Here is an 18,592-nt window from a genome sequence, read left to right as displayed (position 1 = left end):
CCTATAGGAGGCACATTTCTGTGGGTTTTTCCCAGGTTTGTGGATGACAGTTATCACGGCTTCTGCCATTGACTGTGATATTGTGGACCCTGCTGCCATCACGTAAAATAAATGCGTTATGTGTTTTATAAACGTCGGTCGTCAGGCCCAGGGGGCTTGTTGGGTTTAAGTGCCGCAATTGCTTTTCCTAACTCTTTGTTGGTAATGCGTGCATTAAGGATATCATTCCAGGCATGGGAGACTTGAGGTATTTGAATGTGTTATATTGCCCTCTATCTCGCATATGCCTCTGATGTATTCTTTCTCCCTTTTTTCCTGCAACTGTCTGGCTAAGTGGGTTCCTATCTTGTTCCCCTGTGCGTATGAGATTTGGTGAAGACACAAGAGGGTGTATTCTGCCCGATTGGAATAGATTGCTGTGATTTTCCCTTTTAATGCACTCAGTTTACGTTGCAGAGTTCACGAGTAGTTCTTTTTATGTTCCGTTTCAATTATCTCCAATTCCGCCTTCAGGGCTTCCCTCTCTGTAGAATTCTGTGTTTATTTAATGCTGCATTAAGCGCCAAGCACTTTCCCTGCAAGATCACTTTGAATGCATCCCAGTTATTCAGGGGAGAGGTATCCTGAGGCTGATTTAGTTGAAATAATTCTTTAATGGCCCCCCGTAATTAATCTCTTAATATTTTAACCCTCGTCAGGGAGGCAGGGAAATGCCATCTTGGCGTCTTGGGTGCAGCTCCACCCCAAGCTAGAGAGATCGTGAGGAGGTTGTGGTCAGATTTGGTAATCGGAAGAATTTTCGCAGCTTGAAGGGATCCAAGTAGATTTTGACTTTAAAAGATGTAGTCAAGCTGTGTATATGTTCGGTGCATGTGGGAAAAGAATGTGTAGTATTTGGTATTGGGGTAGAGCAGTCTCCATGCGTGTATAAGCCCCAGGGTGTGTAGGGATTGCCTAATCCCATTGGGGAAGCTGGTTCTGTGGGGAAGGGTGCTATTTTTTCCACATGCCATGTGAGATTGAAGTCCCCCATTAAGACTGTCGGGCCATCAGCAAATCCGCCTATCATATTGAGCAGGGAAAATAGGAATGCAGGTTGCCCTGTGTTGGGGCATACACCGAAATGAACGTGCATAAGCGACCCTTCAGTTTCCCCTGCACCATAATGATCCTACCCTCCCTATCTGATTTTATGGCTTCTGGTTGGACTTTTTCAGAGTTGTGAAATAATAAGGCCACTCCCCTTGAGCTATAAATCAGTGAGTAGCTTTTATGTCGCAACTGGAGCTCCTCTAAGCGCTTTAGGTGCGTTTATTGAAGAGCCACCAGCTTTGAAGTGGTGATCTGTCAGATATTTCCAGATTGTATGCCTCTTGAGAGATGAGTTCAACCCTTTCACATTCCATCAGGCTATGGAAATCGACATGGCTCTAGCTTTAATATCCCCCCTGTTAATGAACCTTGTCGTGTTAACTCCCCTCTCCCTCCCATCTCTTCTGTCATGGGAATCTCATATGGCCTCCCGATTCCTGGATGGCCTCTATGGACCAGTGACGTTGCAAGCCTATTTCCTCCATATAACCACCTCCAGCCACTTTATCACACCCCAAACATTGAAAACAACTGTTCAAACAAAACCTGCGCCAAGTGGCAGCATGTCCCCAGTCATAACGTCCTTGAAGGTAGGTTTTGTGTTGCGGGGCACCCGGCCAGTGTCCGTAGCCTCGGCTGTCTCTCTTAAAGGATATAGATGGCCAAAACATGTCAAATGTCACCAGGGGCCGAGGGTAAGCGAGTGCGCTCACTTACTGGTATCATAACTCATCCAGACTTTCCTGGATGATCTCTCTCCCCTGCTGCTTCTCTTGTCTGAGGCAGGTCTCATCCGCCGGGCCCTTGTAGCACCCTTACCCGCTACAGACGGCATGCTAGTCCTTGGAGTGTCGACCCCTGGAGGTCGTGTTCCATTGGGAGGGCTTACTATGTTCTTTCTCCCTCAAAGATCAGCTGGTGTGCTTCTCTGCAGTGGGGGGAAGTCCCAGGTCTCTCAGCCCCTCCTCAAGGTCCCTGATGTACCGCACGTTGCTGTTGAGCTTGAAGACCAGACCGAAGGGATATGTCCATCTGTATTTAAAATTTTCTGTCCTCAGCTTTGCAGTGATGGGTCTGAATTGCTGTCCCCGCAGTCACATAGAGGGTGTCAAATCTTGATACAGCCCGCACCAGAAGCCCTGGAAGGAGATCTTGTCTTTGTTTTTTCCTCACTGCTTGCAGAATTGCTTCCTTTACTTTAAAGGAGTAAAGCTTGACAAGAATATCGCAGGTGCTTCGATGTCCCCCCCCCCCGGCTGATTCCCCACGCGGTGTGCCCTTTCGATCTTGATTGTCAACTGACGTGTCCTCAGTATTTCGGCAAAGAGACCTTCGATAAACACTTCCAAGTCAGGTCCTGCCGCTCCTTCCTCTAAGTCTTTGATTCTGATGTTATCTCTTCTTGATCTGTTTTCCAAATCCTCTGTCTTCAGCAAGGCCAACAGCAGTTGCGTGTGGATGTCTTGTACCTTGTCCTGTGTAGCCGTTGCTAGTTTGTCTAGTTCCTGTGCCTGGGATTCAATCTCCAGCACTCTAGGGCCTAAAGAGTCTAAGTCCTGTTGGAGAGCGGTCATGCGCTCGGATAGGTAAGCTTTAAGTTGATCCATGGAAGACTTAATGTCCACTTTCATTTCGGAGCGGTGTTCCACTTTAAATTCCCTAAGAGAGACCATTAGATCGTACTTGGTGAGCAACATGGTGGTGGTCTCTCCCCCTTGATCCTGTACCTATCTGTTCTCAGTAGGGGTAAAGTAGCTAGAAACCTTGGCTGTCCCTTTCTTCGGTGGCATAGATGTGTCCCAGCTTCCCCTAGCTCTGTGGGTGAGCAGCCTTCACCAGGTGCTGTCGAGCTCCACAGTCGGCGTGACCTCCTCCTCCGTCAGCCTGCGGCAACCAGAGGTTGTAACCTCTCCTTCAGGTAAAAGCTTAGTCAGCCCCTCTCCCAGAGGTATATTGGGTTATCTCCTTGGTCTCCAAAGGGCCACAGTTAGGACCAACGTCTCAACAGGGCTCACTTTTAGGGAAGTGCTTCTCTGTGCTGGTGCTCACTCTTGGACGCCGCCTCATAGTAGCTGGTGTATACTTGCTCTCTTTGCGCAATGGAGGGCCTTCGTCTAAAGTCGCCTGAGGATCACGGTGGGAGTCAGCGACGGCCATCATCTTAAAGTCAGGCAGGCCACGGCCAGCCCCCCTCGACTGTCCAAATACCCGCCAAACGGCCCAAATGCTTGCGGGGTCTGCACTCATTGGGGTCCCCGGTGACACCACCTGTCCCCCCTCCTATTGCCGACCATGTGGGCGCAGATGGCGTGTGCGGTCCTCAATGCTGTGGGAGCATCGCTTCACAGTGGAATCTCGTTTTAGCGAGCTGCTTGTTTCTGAACGGCCCTCAGTAAAAGCTGGACTTGGTCTCCGCATCAGTCTCCAGGGCTCTTCTTCACCGAAGACGAAGAAACACTGCTTCTTTGATTGGCCCCGCCATTTTGGAAGCCGCAGTCACTCCATCTCATTTCGTCTTGGTCTGCTTTTTCCTCTGCTATCGGCTTGCGTTAGCACTCCTGCTTGGCTGTGTTGGTATCACGGGGCCTCAGACAGCCATTGAATGTGGTTTGGCTACTCTTTACCTCGGTTAGCACACATGAACAGCCATAAGGCTCCGGAGCCGAGGTGAATCACGTCCACCCGGCCTGCTTGTTTGGCCACGCCCCCTTGCCTCTAATTTTTTGTTCCATTGTTGGCAGAGATGGGGAAGCATGAATATTTCTGTGTTCTGCTTTTAAACTATCACTTTTAATAAATACCTCTCACCGTTAATGTAATGTAAGGTGGATTTATAGAGCGTTACTTCTCACCCGTGAGGGTATACAGGCACCGAGTTGGTGAATGTAGGTGTGTGGTGAGGCAAGGCCTGAATACAGGCGGTCTTTATGGCCCCACAAGAAGACTAATTAAATGGCTAGGTCTTCAGCTTCTTGCAGAATTCAAGAAGTGAGTAGGAGACCCTAACGTGTTGGGAGAGGTCGTTCCACGATTTGGCGGCTTGGTAGGAGAATGATCGACCTCCTATTCTTCTTCTGTGGATGCGGGTGGTGTGTGAGTGAGAGTGATGCTGTTCAAAGTTATCTGGCGGATTGTGACATAATCTGAAGTACTACGATGAAACGCTTCCATATGTGAAAGAAATTGACTTTTATTTGAAGTGACTTTATCATATTTTTACATGATGTTTGTTGCATGATTTGCATGCCGACTGTTTTCATGGCTCAGCTCATGCACAGGCTCTTAGAGCTAAGACATTTTTTAAGCTTGGTTATGGCTCAACTCTCCCTCTTAAAATGTCCTCTAACCAGGCTTCAGAAAAAGTGACTGTTGCTGAAGACATTTGATATGACCATGGATGTCAATTTACCAAAATACCAGGGCTAGCAAAAGCGATAGCACACACTCTAGATCTTAATGACATCACAGGAAGCAACATCATATGACCTTTGACCCTCAAACTTCCTAAGAAGTGATTTCACAAGAAGTTAATCCTGATAACATCATAATAATTGAGATTGTTAAAGTTTCATAATAAATGCATGACTAATATATATCTGAAAGAGACAATTAGTTATGGATTCCTCACCTTAGAATTACTCCCAGGCGTCAGATTGGAACCGGAGAATTTTTCTTCAGCAGTACCCCTGCGCGTCAGTTGGTGACGTCGGTCAACTCCGCGTTCTTCGTTGCTATTGTGGTCGCCGGATTGACGTTGCGTTATCTACTTAAACACCGCCCCTGCTCGCTGACATCAGTTCTTTCTTTTTCCGCTCTAACCAGCGCAGATCCAGAGAGAGCGGTACCTCGTGTCACTTTTTTACTCTCTTTTTGCGACTTTTGTTGACATCTTCTCAAGTCGTTCAACTCCTGGTGCACTCTGGGATGTCCCGTCCTCGATCCGGCTTCAAGGCTTGCGACTCCTGTCGCAAATTCATGTGGGTAACAGACCCGCACCTCGTGTGCCTTTGGTGTTTGGAGCGTGACCACGACTCGAAGTTGTGCTACGACTGCCGGGCCATGAACTTGAAGTCTTTGCTGGAGCGGTCCCGAAAGCTTCACGAGGTGCGGCAGTCCGCTCCGCGTCACGCGAGGTCCCAGTCGAGAGGGAGGTCACGGGACCGGTCGCGGAGACATCACCACCACTCACCGTCGAAGTCTTCGTCTTCAGGTAAGTCGAAGCACAAAAAGAAGGCGAAGAAGCATTGTCGCTCTTCGCGTTCTCCCCGTCCGTCGGGCGATGCGACACAGGTTTAGGAAAGTAGTCATCCATCTTCGCCCACGGAGCCTATTGGGTTGACCCCGAGCTTTTCTCCTTTTCTGAGAGCCTGGACGACCCCTGCCCAACATTGTAGTTTTTTCAAAGTTCTCCACTCGATCTTTGGGCAGCCCTACTCTGCCGGCACGCCTTCGGGCCCCACAGACTCGGCTGGGGGCTCTAGGCCTTCGATTCTGGCACCACAGGGCCCCAAGGGATCCAGGCCTGGAGCTGGATCGGCACCGGTCGACCTCGTGACACCTCCTCCGGCGCCGAATCCAGTGGTGACACCTCCACCTCCTCCAACGCTAGTTGTGTCCCCAGCCAACATTGACCCCAGGCTCCCCCTCAATGTGGACACAGAGCCTGGCCGGCGTCGACTGGCGTTGGGACCGGCACCGACCAGTACTTTTGTACCACTGTTCTCCCCTGGTGTTCCCTATTGCCCTGAGTAGCTACCAGAGAAAGGTGAGGAGGACTGGGAGGAGTCTCTGGACCCTCTAGCAGACCAGTTAGAAGAACCAGACTGGAGAGAAGAGCTGGGTGAGGCCAGTGGTCTGGACACCTCCCCAGACCTTGGCCTGCTAGCTCCCCCTACCCTGGCTACGGAGGAGGGTGCATCATATGCAGTGGTGTTGCATGGGGCAGATGAGGCCTTAAATCTTGAGCTTCCTACGGTGGCGGTCAGGACTAATGTCCTGACCGAGGTGCTTTAACCGGCAGCGGCCTCCTCGGAGCCCCTGCTGCCGTTCAATGAGGCCCTCACGGACCTCCTTTTGGGCACTTGGTCCAAGCCCAACACAGGAGCTCCTGTGGATAGGATGATTGCCCGAAGACACCGCCCAACCCCGGGCGACCCCATTTTCCTCTCCCAACACCCCACCCCTGAGAGCTTGGTAGTCCAAGCCTCGACTTCCAAGGGCGCATTCCCTACCGCACCACCTGATAGGGAATCCAAGAAGCTGGGCCACTGTGGAACTCATGTCTCTTGGGCGGTTACTCCCACTCAGTGTGGGACACGGTGGCGCAGGTGCTGCCACAGTACCCGGAGGAGGCCCGGGCGGGGCTCTCCCATGCAGTTACCGAAGGGAGAGGTGCAGCGAAGTTTGCCTTAAGATATGGGCTGGATACTGTCGACTCACTAGGCAGGACGATTTCAATGTCAGTAGCCCTGAGTTGCTACGCCTAGTTGTGGTCCACTGGCTTTTCAGGGGATGTCCAAGCTACACTTTTGGACTTGCCCTTTGAAGTCCATCGCTTGTTTGTCGACAAGGCAGACAACATGCTCGAGCTCTTTAATGACTCCAGACCCTTGGGCCTTGCTTCCACCTCCCACCCAGCGCAGTTTGCTTCTTGCACATTTCATGGCTCCGGAAGGGGTGCCCCACACGTTCCACCCAGAGCCGTAGGCCTGCGCAAGTTGTCCAACCTCTGCACGGCCGGGGACGTGGGTGCCATAGTCCACCAGCAGCCCCTCTGCAGCAGCCTCCAAGCCCTCCTAGTCCGAACTCTCAGGGCCACCTTTCGCCAGTGGGCAGCAGGATTCACCATCACCTCCCCCACTGGCTCACCATCAGGTCGGACAGGTGGGTTTTGCAGATAATCCGAAGGGGCTACTCTCTCCCCTTTGAGACTACCCCTCCATCCATGCCACCTCAATTCCATTGCATGTTGGAGGATCACTTGGCCCTTCTCCAACAGGAAGTTACGGCTCTCTTGGCTAAGGGATCCATCAAGCGAGTTCCTGCCCCAGAAGTAGGTCATGGTTGTTATTCCCACTACTTTCTAGTGCCCAAGAAGGACAAGGGCCTACGTCCTATCTTGGATCTCAGGAACGTCAACCGCTTCCTCCGGAAGGAGAAGTTCAAAATGTTGATACTGGCTCAGGTCCTGTCTGCCCTCGACCCCGGAGACTGGATGGTAGCGTTTGACTTGCAGGACGCTTATTTTCACATCCCCGTCCTACTGGCCCATCGGAGTTACCTACGGTTCACAATAGGCCACAAGCACTTTCAGTTTACCATGCTCCCATTTGACCTTACCAGCACCCCTCGGGTGTTCACGAAAGTGATGGCGGTGGTCGCAGCTCATCTGCGCAGATCAGGGGTTCCAGTCTTCCCCTATCTCGATGACTGGCTGTTGAAGGCAGGCTCGCCCCAGGCTGTCATCTCCCAGCTCCAGACTACAGCTGACCTCCTGCATTCGCTGGGGTCCACCATCAACGTGTCAAAGTCACTCCCGAGCAGCGAGTCCTGGATATTCAGGCTATGATTCCGATCTTTCAGCCTCTATCCCGGGTTTCGGTCAGAATGACCCTGAGGCTACTGGGCCTCATGGCCTCCTGCACCCTGCCGGGGGACTATGCCAGGTGGCATATGCGGATTCTGAAGTGGGACCTGAAGTTCCAGTGGGCACAGCATCAGGGGAATCTTTTCAATTGCGTCCAGATCTCGGAGAACACTGCACGCTAATTGCAGTGGTGGCTAACAAACCAGGATTGGGTCAACGGCAGGTCCCTCTCCCTTCCCCAGCCAGAGTTCACAGTGGTGACAGATGCATCACTTCTGGGGTGGGGCAGCCACATGTGAGAGGCGGAGATAAGAGGCCTCTGGTCTCTGGCAGCGTCCGGGCTCCACATCAACTTTCTAGAGCTGCAGGTGATCCGTCTTGCACTGAAGGCATTCCTTCCTTCTGTCAAAGGGGGAGTAGTGCAGGTGTTCACAGATAACACCGCCGCCATGTGGTACTGCAACAAACAGGGTGGGCTGGGGTCATGGGCCCTATGTCAAGAGGCACTTCGTCTCTGGAAGTGGCTGGAACATCAGGGCATGTCCCTGGTGGTTCAACACCAGGCATGTTCTCTGAACGCCAGTGCGCATAAACTCAGCCGCCTCTGCATGATGGATCACAAATGGTGTCTTCGCTCGGAGGTGGTGCAAGGCCTCTTTCAGCGGTGGGGGGAGCTTTGATTAAATCTATTCACCACCGATCAGAACGCGCAATGTCAGCAGTTCTGCGCATTGGAATTTCCAAGGCAGCACTCACTTGGCGACGCTTTCCGTCACAAGTGGAGTTGCGGTCTTCTATACGCCTTTCCGCCTATACCACTTCTACCCAGAGTGCTGAAGAAAATCAAGCATAATCGGGCTCAAGTCATTCTTGTGGCCCCGGACTGGGCACCAAGAGTCTGGTATCCCGAGCTCTTGCACATGGCCATCGATCCTCCAATCAGACTGCCTCTTCGGGAGAATCTGCTGTTGCAGCAGCAGGGGACGGTCCTCTACCCGAACCTGTCCGTTCTCTATCTCCTTGCGTAGAGATTGATCGGCGACAGTTGACAGCTTTCGACCTTCTTCCCGAAGTCTGTAACGTTATCTTGGCAGCCAGGCAGCCCTCCACCAAAACGGGAGACGCCTGTAGATGGAACAAGTTTGTGGCATTGTGCGCAGCAAAGGCTGTGTATCCCCTTTCTGCCCCTCTTTCAGAGGTTCTCCTCTTCATTCTTTCTTTGGCCCAGCAGGGCTCTGCTCTGGGCACTCTAGAAGGCTATCTTTCCACCATTTCGGCCTTCCCTCGGCTTCCTGACCAGCCTTCTCTTTTAAAGTCGCGTATTGTAAATTGCTTCCTTAAGGGCATTGATGACTTGTTTCCTCCAATTCCTTTCATAATGCCCCAGTGGGACTTGAACCTGGTTCTGACCTATCTGATGTGAGCTCCTTTCGCGCTGTTACATAACTGTCCTCTCAGACTTCTGATTCTTAAAACTGCCTTTCTGGTTGCCATCACCTCTGGTCGCAGGATGAGTGAACTTTAGGCTCCTTCTTCCAAACCACCTTTCCTGGCTGTTCATCATGACAAGGTTGTCCTTCGCACTAGGCCTTCTATCCTTCCCAAAGTGGTTACCTCTTTCCACATAGGACAGACTATCACTTTGCCCTCCTTTTTTCCACCCCCGCATCCTTCTAAGGAGGAAGTGAGGCTACACGGTCTGGATCCCGAACATGAGCTTTTATTCTATATGGATCGCACAAAACAATTCCGGGCGGATGACCAACTCTTTATTGGCTATGTGGACGCCAAGAAGGGTCGGGATGTGCAAAAACCGAACCATCTCCCGATGGGTCATTCTTTGCATCAAAATCTGCTATTCCTTAGCGAAAAAGGAACCTCTAGTGGGATTGCGCACCCATTCCACCAGGGCGATGGCAGCCACTACTGCTTTGGGACGTGGGGTCCCCCTTCATGACATCTGCCAGGCAGCTACGTAGGCTTCCTTACACACGTTTACTAAACACTACTGCCTGGACAATGAAGTCCGGAGAGACAGCTTCTTTGGCCGTTCAGTTCTCCAGGACTTCCTGGTGTGAACTTGGTTCGCAGACCCTCCGCTGGGGTTGGTATTGCTGTGGTAGCTATTCTCTAAGTTGAGGAATCCATAACTGTCTCTTTCAGATGACCAAGTTACTTACCTTCGGTAACGATATATCTGTAAGAGACATAGCTTAGTCATGGGTTCTTCAGCGCCTCACCAATCCTACCCGTTCTGCAAACTGACTTCTAGGGTAAGGTACTTCCCTTCAGGGCCCTAGTTTTGTGCACCAGCGTTCAGTGCCTTGCATGGCTCTGCGCTTCTGGCGTGGAACGTCGTGTAAAGAACTGATGTCAGCGTGCAGGGGCGGCGTCTAAGTATATGCCGCAACGTCATTCCGGCGACCACGAAGCCAACGTCGAACGTGGAGTCGACTGACGCCACCTACCGACGCACAGGGGTACTGCTGAAGAAAAATTCTCCAGATCCAGTCTGACACCTGTGGGTAATTCAAAGGGGAGGAATCCATAACTAATCTATGTCTCTTACAGATTTAAGTTATCGAAGGTAAGTAACTTGTTCAATATCACAGCAAAGACAAACTTCAGTTTCACTTACCTCTTGTATTAGAGTGTGGACATAATATGCAATGGCATCATTACTCATTGCCCATAGTCTTACATGACAAATTATGTGTTCATCTGAAGAGGATATAGGGCAATGAAACACACAACAGCACTGGGAACCTACATTTTTTTATACCACAAACTGTCACAAATTAATAGTTCCCCTACTGTATACTGCAAGAAGAAATGTGGCAATAAATCATTAGGAGAGATAAAAATAGATTTGAGTAAAAAAATAGTAGTTATGTTAATTTCTCAATGAATAACGTGATCTTGGAACAAGTTAATAGCTTAAAATATCAGGGCATTTATTTTAACAACCGTTATTCTCATGTCACACATCTAGGGCACCTTAAAGTCTCGGCTTTGTCAATGACAACGAGTTTTAAAAAACACAGCCTCTAAGATGAGCGGACCTGACTTTATAACAGGCATATGAAAAGTAATTAATGCCACTTACGTACGGCACATTGATTTTTATAGACCATATCTCGGGTTGGCTGGATAAAGCGCAATTAAGGTGTTACAGACGTCTTTTTAATCTCCCTTGTGCCTCTCCTTCTTTACAGCTATGGCTGTAATGCAGTCTTTTAAACCAAACATTAATACTAAAGACTCAATTATTGGGATATTATGGGAAGGAAGCTTGGCAAGGTGGCTCCAGGGTCATTTAAAGAAATGATATGGTGAGGCATCCATGATAAAGCACTAACATGGGAATCTTACTTGAAGGATGCAGTAGAAGCCCTGGAGGTGCAAATATCGTAGCCCTTAACTTAACCCCGAAGCTCTCTGCAAAACTGCTGTTAAAAACGGTGAGGATACAATCAAGGGTCATGGACATTCAAGAACTGTCCCGAAAATCTCATGCCAGTGTATGTTACTCATTGTATCAAGAGCCTGGGTGAGTTGTGTATTCAGCCCCCTACATGAAATTGACAGTCAAGAAAAAATTATTGAGATTGACATGCGGCTTAATTTCTCTAAACGTTTATACATTTGGAAGATTAACAGGGTCTATGGAGCAGCAGTGTCACTTATGTAACTTTAAGAAAGAAAGTCATGTGCACATAATATGTGTCTTATCAATTTTGAAAATATAAGTTTCTTAAACTTGGCATAGGGTAATACAACATGGCAATCTCTGCATGTCTGAGGGATGTGAGCACGCAGTTATTAGCCAGATGTGTGAAATTCCTGAAAGAAGTTCACAAATTATTGACTTTAGTGCCAGCGACCGCTTAACTATCAGCGTCATCAATGACTTTTATTTCCTTGCCATTTTACATGGGTGTTTTGTTTTTTTATCACTTCTCCTATATTTATTTAGGGTTTGAATGCTTGCTCCCTTTTGTGATTAAGACTGAAACTTGCAGACAGTATTTTTTAACTTCAAGTATTTATGGAAATGTGATAATGAATGTAGTATTATTGCTGAGACCCTACTAAAGGGGTCGGAAAGTATATGCTGTTTCCTGGCACATGCATCAACAATGCCATTTGCGATTCCTTATTAGCGAAAAATAAGGATTCGCTAATAAGGAATAGCAAAAGGCTATGCATGTAGAAATCGCTTACAAAATAGCAATTTCTAAATGTTCCTTAATTGCGTATCGCAAATTGCGACTCGCAATTAATCAATCATAATACTTGTATAGCGCGCTACTCACCCGGAAGGGTCTCAAGGCGCTTGGGGGAGGGGGTCCGCTACTGCTCGAACAGCCAGGTCTTGAGTTGTCTCCTGAAGGCGAGGTGGTCCTGGGTCAGCCGAAGGTGGATGGGCAGGGAGTTCCATGTCTTGGCCGCCAGGTAGAAGAAGGACCGGCCTCCGGCGGTGGCTCACTTCTGTCATAATGATTATAGGAAAGCAACCAGATGATTGTCAAATATGATCTCCAACTCTTTAGAGGGGTTAATAGATTAAATGAGGCACCTAACCCAACCTTCATAGGAAGGAACTCACATTCTATTATTGACCATGTACTGGTATCTGTCTCCGCTAGTAGCCTGTGTGGTAATCTTATTGTTGTACCCTCATTACTTAATAAACATAACTTGTTAAAACGTTCCTTCTTTTTCTGGGGCAAAAAGGTCGATTCATATGACACAGTAAATTTTATAAAGCCGGTTGGGACAAATGGAGTCAGAATTAAATGGTCGGGTGTAGACCCCTGTCTGACAATGAGGAAAACAGTGATCTCAAACCAAAGTGAAATCATATATTGTCTTGAGGAGGAAATTACAGCACTTGTACTGACCGAGAAGTTTTGCACCATTACTAAATCGATTAAATCAATTTTAACAAAGATCCCTGGGCCATTAGGTAGTAAAAAGAAGGGGTGGTTTGACGGGGCCTGCACTAAAGCGTTAAGTTGCTTGAAGCATGCCCTGTCTCAATCACCACAGGACTTATCGACCATCCAAACCTTACGGCGTTAGTACAAAGCAGTTTTAGCGGCCCTGAAAAGGCTGCGTAAGGAAGAGGCATTGGATAACTTGGCCACCGCTGCTAAAACCAAAATTAATAAACTCTTCTGTGATAATATCCCAGAACTCTGCTCTTTTGTCTCTGAGGACAAATGGGTGAACCATTTTTCTGAAATTTTTGACAGTAATAGGGAGTTGACAACGGCGCAGGACGGTTTGCCAGGAGATAGAATTATTCTCCCCTTGAACATCACTACTGAGGCAGTCATCCAGGCCATCCATGCGAGTGCCGGGGGCAGGGCCCCAGGGCCGGACGGTGCCCCAGCCTTTAAAGATATAATTGCCCAAACAAGGGGTGAATTAAGCATCATACCCATTTTCAAAAAGGGGGATAAAGAGGATCCCAGAAATGATGGACTAATCTCACTCATAGACACTGCTATGAAAGTGATGAGCAGGGTCCTTCTGTTAAGACTCGAAGATTGGGCAACTGAACACTCTGTTTTAACCCCAGTGCAGTTTGGGTTTAGAAAGCGGATAGAGACCATTGAGCAATGCACAAATCTTGCGTTGCATATCTGCAAGTACACCAGGGCAAAGGCAGGCTCCCTATAACTTTGCTTTGACGATTTAAGTAGTGCATTCGACTTAGTGGACCATAACCTGCTGTGGATAACCCTTACGAGGATGGGAGCTCCAAGGGCGATTATTGGGTTCCTCTGCCGCCTTTATGAGAAATTATCTAGCCAGGTCCGTTTTGGCCCCCAGGGAGAATGCACACCTAATTTTAAGGAGTGGCGGGGGATTCGCCAAGGGTGCATTTTAGCACCAATCCTATTCTCTTTATTTTTAAACGGGATAGATAACTATCTACAGGCGATACAGGCTGATGCCCCCATGGTGGCAGGTCGTCCGACACCTGTTTTATTGTATGCAGATGACGCCATACTCATAGCTAGAACCCCGATTGGCTTACAGAGACTGATGGCCGCATTTTCTGATTTTATGTTGCAGAAGAAAATGGTCATAGATAAATCCAAAACATATACCATGATCTGTGGGCCCAAACCTAAAATCCCTAAAACATTTTATATTGAAAAAAGCCCTGATAAGACTGTGAATTCTTTTTGCTATTTATGTATTGTTTTTTCAGAAAGTGGCTCGTGGTCTCAACAAATTTCAACTACCAAAGCTAAAATGAGCAGGTCAACCTAGGGCAATTTTAAATTTTCTTCCAAACTGGGGAGTCGGCCAATTAATGAGATAGTAGCCTTATACAAACCTAAAGGAACAAGTATAGCTCTTTATGGGGTAGGGCTATGGGCCCACACAAACATCAAAGACCTGCAAGTGCAAGAAAACCTGTTCCTCAAACGTTTGCTTTATTTACCGCAATCTGCATCAAATACCATAGCTCATTATGAGGTGGGTCTCCAGTTTTTAGAAGATCTTCTACTAGCCCGACCATTGCTATTGTGGGACTCTATATGGAAAAGGTAAGAAACTTATTTTACTAAAGCAATTATTTTAGATTGCCTTAAGCTACATAATGCCCTGAAGATTCCATGGCGGCTGTACGTTAAAACTGCCTTAGAAAACATGTATAAAACAACAGTATGGGCAGAAACATCTAAAACCCTTGTACATACAAAGAAAGAGCATGGCACTGATTTGGCCACCTCTGAGGTCAGGGGTCGCAAAAGCAGTACTAGGGATTGCAAGGGGGCAAGCCAGAGGTCGCAGCTGCGACCTCTGTCGACCCCTAAATGATGTCCATGGATCTGACTGCCATTGCCGATCCAAGATCCGATTCAGAAATTATTAGGGCGGTGCTCAGCCCCTTACACCCACCCTGAAGCTGTATCTGTGAGGGACACTGCTAGCACCCCTGATGCTTTCTCCAGCCCCCCAGGTTAATTGTAGCCATCACAATGGGTGTTTTAGGAGTGAAAGTGGAAAGAGAGAAAGGAAAGACAAAAAGAGGGAGACGGTTAGAGAGACAGAGAAAGAAATAAAGATGAAAGAGGAGGATAGGGGAAAGCAGGTTTGAAGATTTTTGCCACGGATGCTTTGGGCTACCTGTCCAACCCTAACTCTGGATTTTGTGCCAGCTTTTTCAGTGGTTTTGCCACCTCGACCAGCACAAATGGTGGCAGACTTCACTGACATTTTTTCCTCTGATTACCAGAACCGCCTAAATCATGGTGCTTTGGCCTTCTGGCTAAGTATACTTTGTAGCTAGTTCTTTGGTGGATTTCCAATTGTACATTCCTTTAAAACTAGAATGGTGAAATATAAATTTGTACATTTCAATTTTTAAACACTGTTTTAATCTTTGTGTAGTTGTATTGACTTGTCTGAAATTTTGTATCTTTGATGGTCTCTGACCGAAATAAAGATTATTTGACTGACCGAAATGTAAATAGATCATTAATATATTTGGTGACATGTTCATAACGATCATTATCAAAGACAACTTGTCTGGCTTATGTGGTATGAACAGCTCTGTAAAGAGTTACCTGTGAGGGCTGCCCTCCCCGGAGGGGCCTGAGGGGGTGCTGTTGCAGACCTGCGAGCCTCTAGTGAGAAGCCCCTGTCAGAACTGAGGAAACTGACCTGCGTTGGCTGTGTGTGCAATTAGTGTGCATGCTTCACTCTAATTCACCCTACTTGACGTGGAATATGACACGCCATTAGCCTCGTCTGCTGACTTATTTTAGGTTGAATCTATTTCCTCATGTAGTTCCTTTTAATCATGGTTGTTTAACAAACTTGGATCTCCCTCTTTGCAATCGCGATAACACATCAATCAATGACACACTGCATATTGCTATGCTTTGCCCAAAATATAATAATTTACGACATAAGTTTTTATGTCAAATTTTAAAATCATTGAATTTTACACAAGGCAGGCCTGCCTTGCTGTACTTACAGCTGGTAAATTCCTTTACCGTCTATTTTTCTCTTGTACATTTTCTTATGGAGGTTTTAAAATAAGTAGGAGCATGGCTTTAAAAAGAATATTCTAGAGATAATTTAGAGAGAACCCCAGCAAAGGGCATGCACATTTGTAATCGTTTATGATTAGGGTTCCCTGTTTTTAGGTATTTATTTTTTAACATTTCCATCTGTATTTAGCCATATTTCTTTTTTGTCCATCTTATTGGTATTTATCCATATTTATTTTGAGTTTTGAGAATAAATGGAGCTGTACAATGGTATATGTCCACGTTAATTTAACTCTTGGATGTGCACTCATACATGGATGCCTTCACATTTTAGCAAATTAAGCAGTCACATATAACAAAAGACTACAGTCAAAGGTACAAATTAACGTTTTACTACAAATAAATGTTAACATATGCCTGTATTTTAGGAAATCTCATCCATTTTTTTAACTCTCCATACTGTCTATCTGCTCATCTTTTGCCTGGAATTCATGACATACAGCATGGAGAGTCTCTCAAAAGAAGCATAGTTTTCCGTTTTTTTCCACTTTTAAAAATAAATACAGACAGGAAACACATTGTTTTCGGTCTGTATTTATCTGTAAAAATCAGTAAAAACTGAAAACTGGAAGCCTTGTTTATGACCCCGTCTGTCTGGGATCTTGAGGACTGCATTTTGTGACTCTAGTCTTACTTGACACCCTCCATGTACTTGTGCTGCCATTTTTAGGTTGAGCCTAGCGCAGCGCACATGCGCTGCCCTGCTCGACTTTATGTAAGGGCTTTCAGAAAGCTAAACTCATGCTCGCACACGCTCATGCGTGTGCTTTTGGTTTTGTCCCAGGCTATTGGTTTTTGCGTGCGTCTTTTTAACAAAGACAGCATGCAATTGGGCAAAGGCGGGCGCATGTCCCGCCTTTGCTCCGCCCATGGCCTATTGCGTGCGGTTACCCGCACAGGCACCATCTGTTTTGAATTATCGTGCCCATACGCAGGCGCGATAATTGAAACCAGATGTCTCGCTGAGGCGCGCGCGCCCACCACTCGTCTTTGCCTTGCTGTGGGTTCAGTGGCATGGTTGCAGCTACGCCAGCGCTGTTGTCAGGCCGTTGCAGGGGACCTCTGTGTAGGAGGGAGCAGCACAGCCTCATGTTGCGGGGCGGGGCTGGTACTCGCGACCACAGTAACAGTGCGCACCACTCCCGCCGCCAGCAGACGCACTGCTTGGCAACAGGGAAGCAACCTCGGGGTGGCGTGTCTCGGTGCAGACGGGCGGGCGATGATCACGCCTTCCAGGACGCAGCACACCGAGTTCTCCAAACGCCTTGAACCCGCAGCGGACGATTGGCGCATGAAGGTATGGGAGAAAAGCATACGGCATCGGCGCTATACAAATAAACAGGGACACACGTGTAGGATTGATAGTCCGGATCTGACCACGAGGTCTAGCTCCTGTATCCTTTATTACTTTCACTTTTCTCCGCTTCTCCCTCCGCTGTCCTATCCCACATAATTGCCTTGGGTGGGAGTTCACGATGATACACCCCTGCCACTACAACAGCGGTGGTGCAACCCACCAAACATAACAACACCCTCTGGCTGGGAGCACACAGACCTCGGCAGTTCTGCTGGTCCTAGCCCTCGGAGAATGGGTGTCTCATCTGGTCTGAGCGCACTTTTCTTCGGCGGTAGCGCTCTCCTCCTTTTCTGCACGGCTGGTGCAGTCGGACTTCCTTGGGAGTCAGCCCCCTTTCCTCCCAGTGATATCAGCAGGCAGTCCCCAGAGGTCGCTGACCATTCCTTGCACCCATATCAGGTTTGCTGCTTGAGCCCCGGTGACCTCGAGGTAGGCAGTAGCTGGCGCCTACTCCTGTTTGGTCTCCAACCCAGTGCATGGGCCAAACTTCAGCACCACTACCCTTTGGACTCTCTGCACTCAGGCCTCCTCTCTCTCGGGCTCAATACTGGCTTCTTTTGTGCTGTGACACTGTCCCTGCCTGGCTGGACTTGTGCTTCACTGGAGTTTATGGGCCTCTGCAGGGCAATATGGTCTTCTCATCTCCTGCAGTAGTGGCTGCCTGCCACCAGGGGGCACACAGCTTTCTAGTGGTGGGTTAAAATGCTGAACCTGGTTACTGTAAAAAGAGTCAGGCTTCGCTATTGCCCACTCTCCTGGCCTGAGTAGGCGTGGTGGTGTGGGGGGAGGTCACCTGGCCATTATATTCACTTCTGGCTACTCTGCATTCAGGCGTTGAGGGGATCAGTAAGTTTTCTATTTGTTGCTGCACTTACAGGTGGCTTCCTGGCAGCGTACTTTGGTGGCACGGGATCACTGGAGGGCATGTAGCACTTTCCATACCGGTCTCAGCTCTCCTTCACAGCCGTGGTCTCCTCTGCAGCGCAGGACGTGAGGGGCCGTTCCCGCTGCTACCTGCACACTGTGAGTTTGAACAGGGTGCTGTACAGAGTTATTTTTCACTAATGCTGCTGTCTTCCGACCGTGTAGAAGGCATGAGCCTGGAGTCTCCAGGGCAATCTCACCCCTCACTCTGCCGTCATGGGGTATGTGCGCGCAGTGGGCCCACTCTCACTTTCTCTCTGAGTGGGTGCCAGGTTGCCGTGCCCGAACGATCCTCCTACCTTGGGGGCCGCGCTGGAGGTTTGCATACCTGGCTCACTCGTTGGGAGGGCGCTGCTCCCCTCCCCTTTCCTCTCGTCAGAACAGATGGTGGTAGGCTTGCGTGGGTAGCAAACGGGCACCTCACCAGGTAGGGGCATAGCATGCTGGGCTATGTCATACTAGAGATGCAGCTGTAGGCTGGGTCCAGACTGCCTGGTCACCAATATGGTGTTGTGAGCCTTGGCCCACATGCTAAGGGGAAGAACAACACAT

Source organism: Triturus cristatus, chromosome 4_1 (genome assembly GCF_964204655.1).
Source record: "Triturus cristatus chromosome 4_1, aTriCri1.1, whole genome shotgun sequence".
In the NCBI taxonomy this organism is placed as follows: Eukaryota; Metazoa; Chordata; class Amphibia; order Caudata; family Salamandridae; genus Triturus; species Triturus cristatus.
This window is presented reverse-complemented; position numbering follows the sequence as displayed.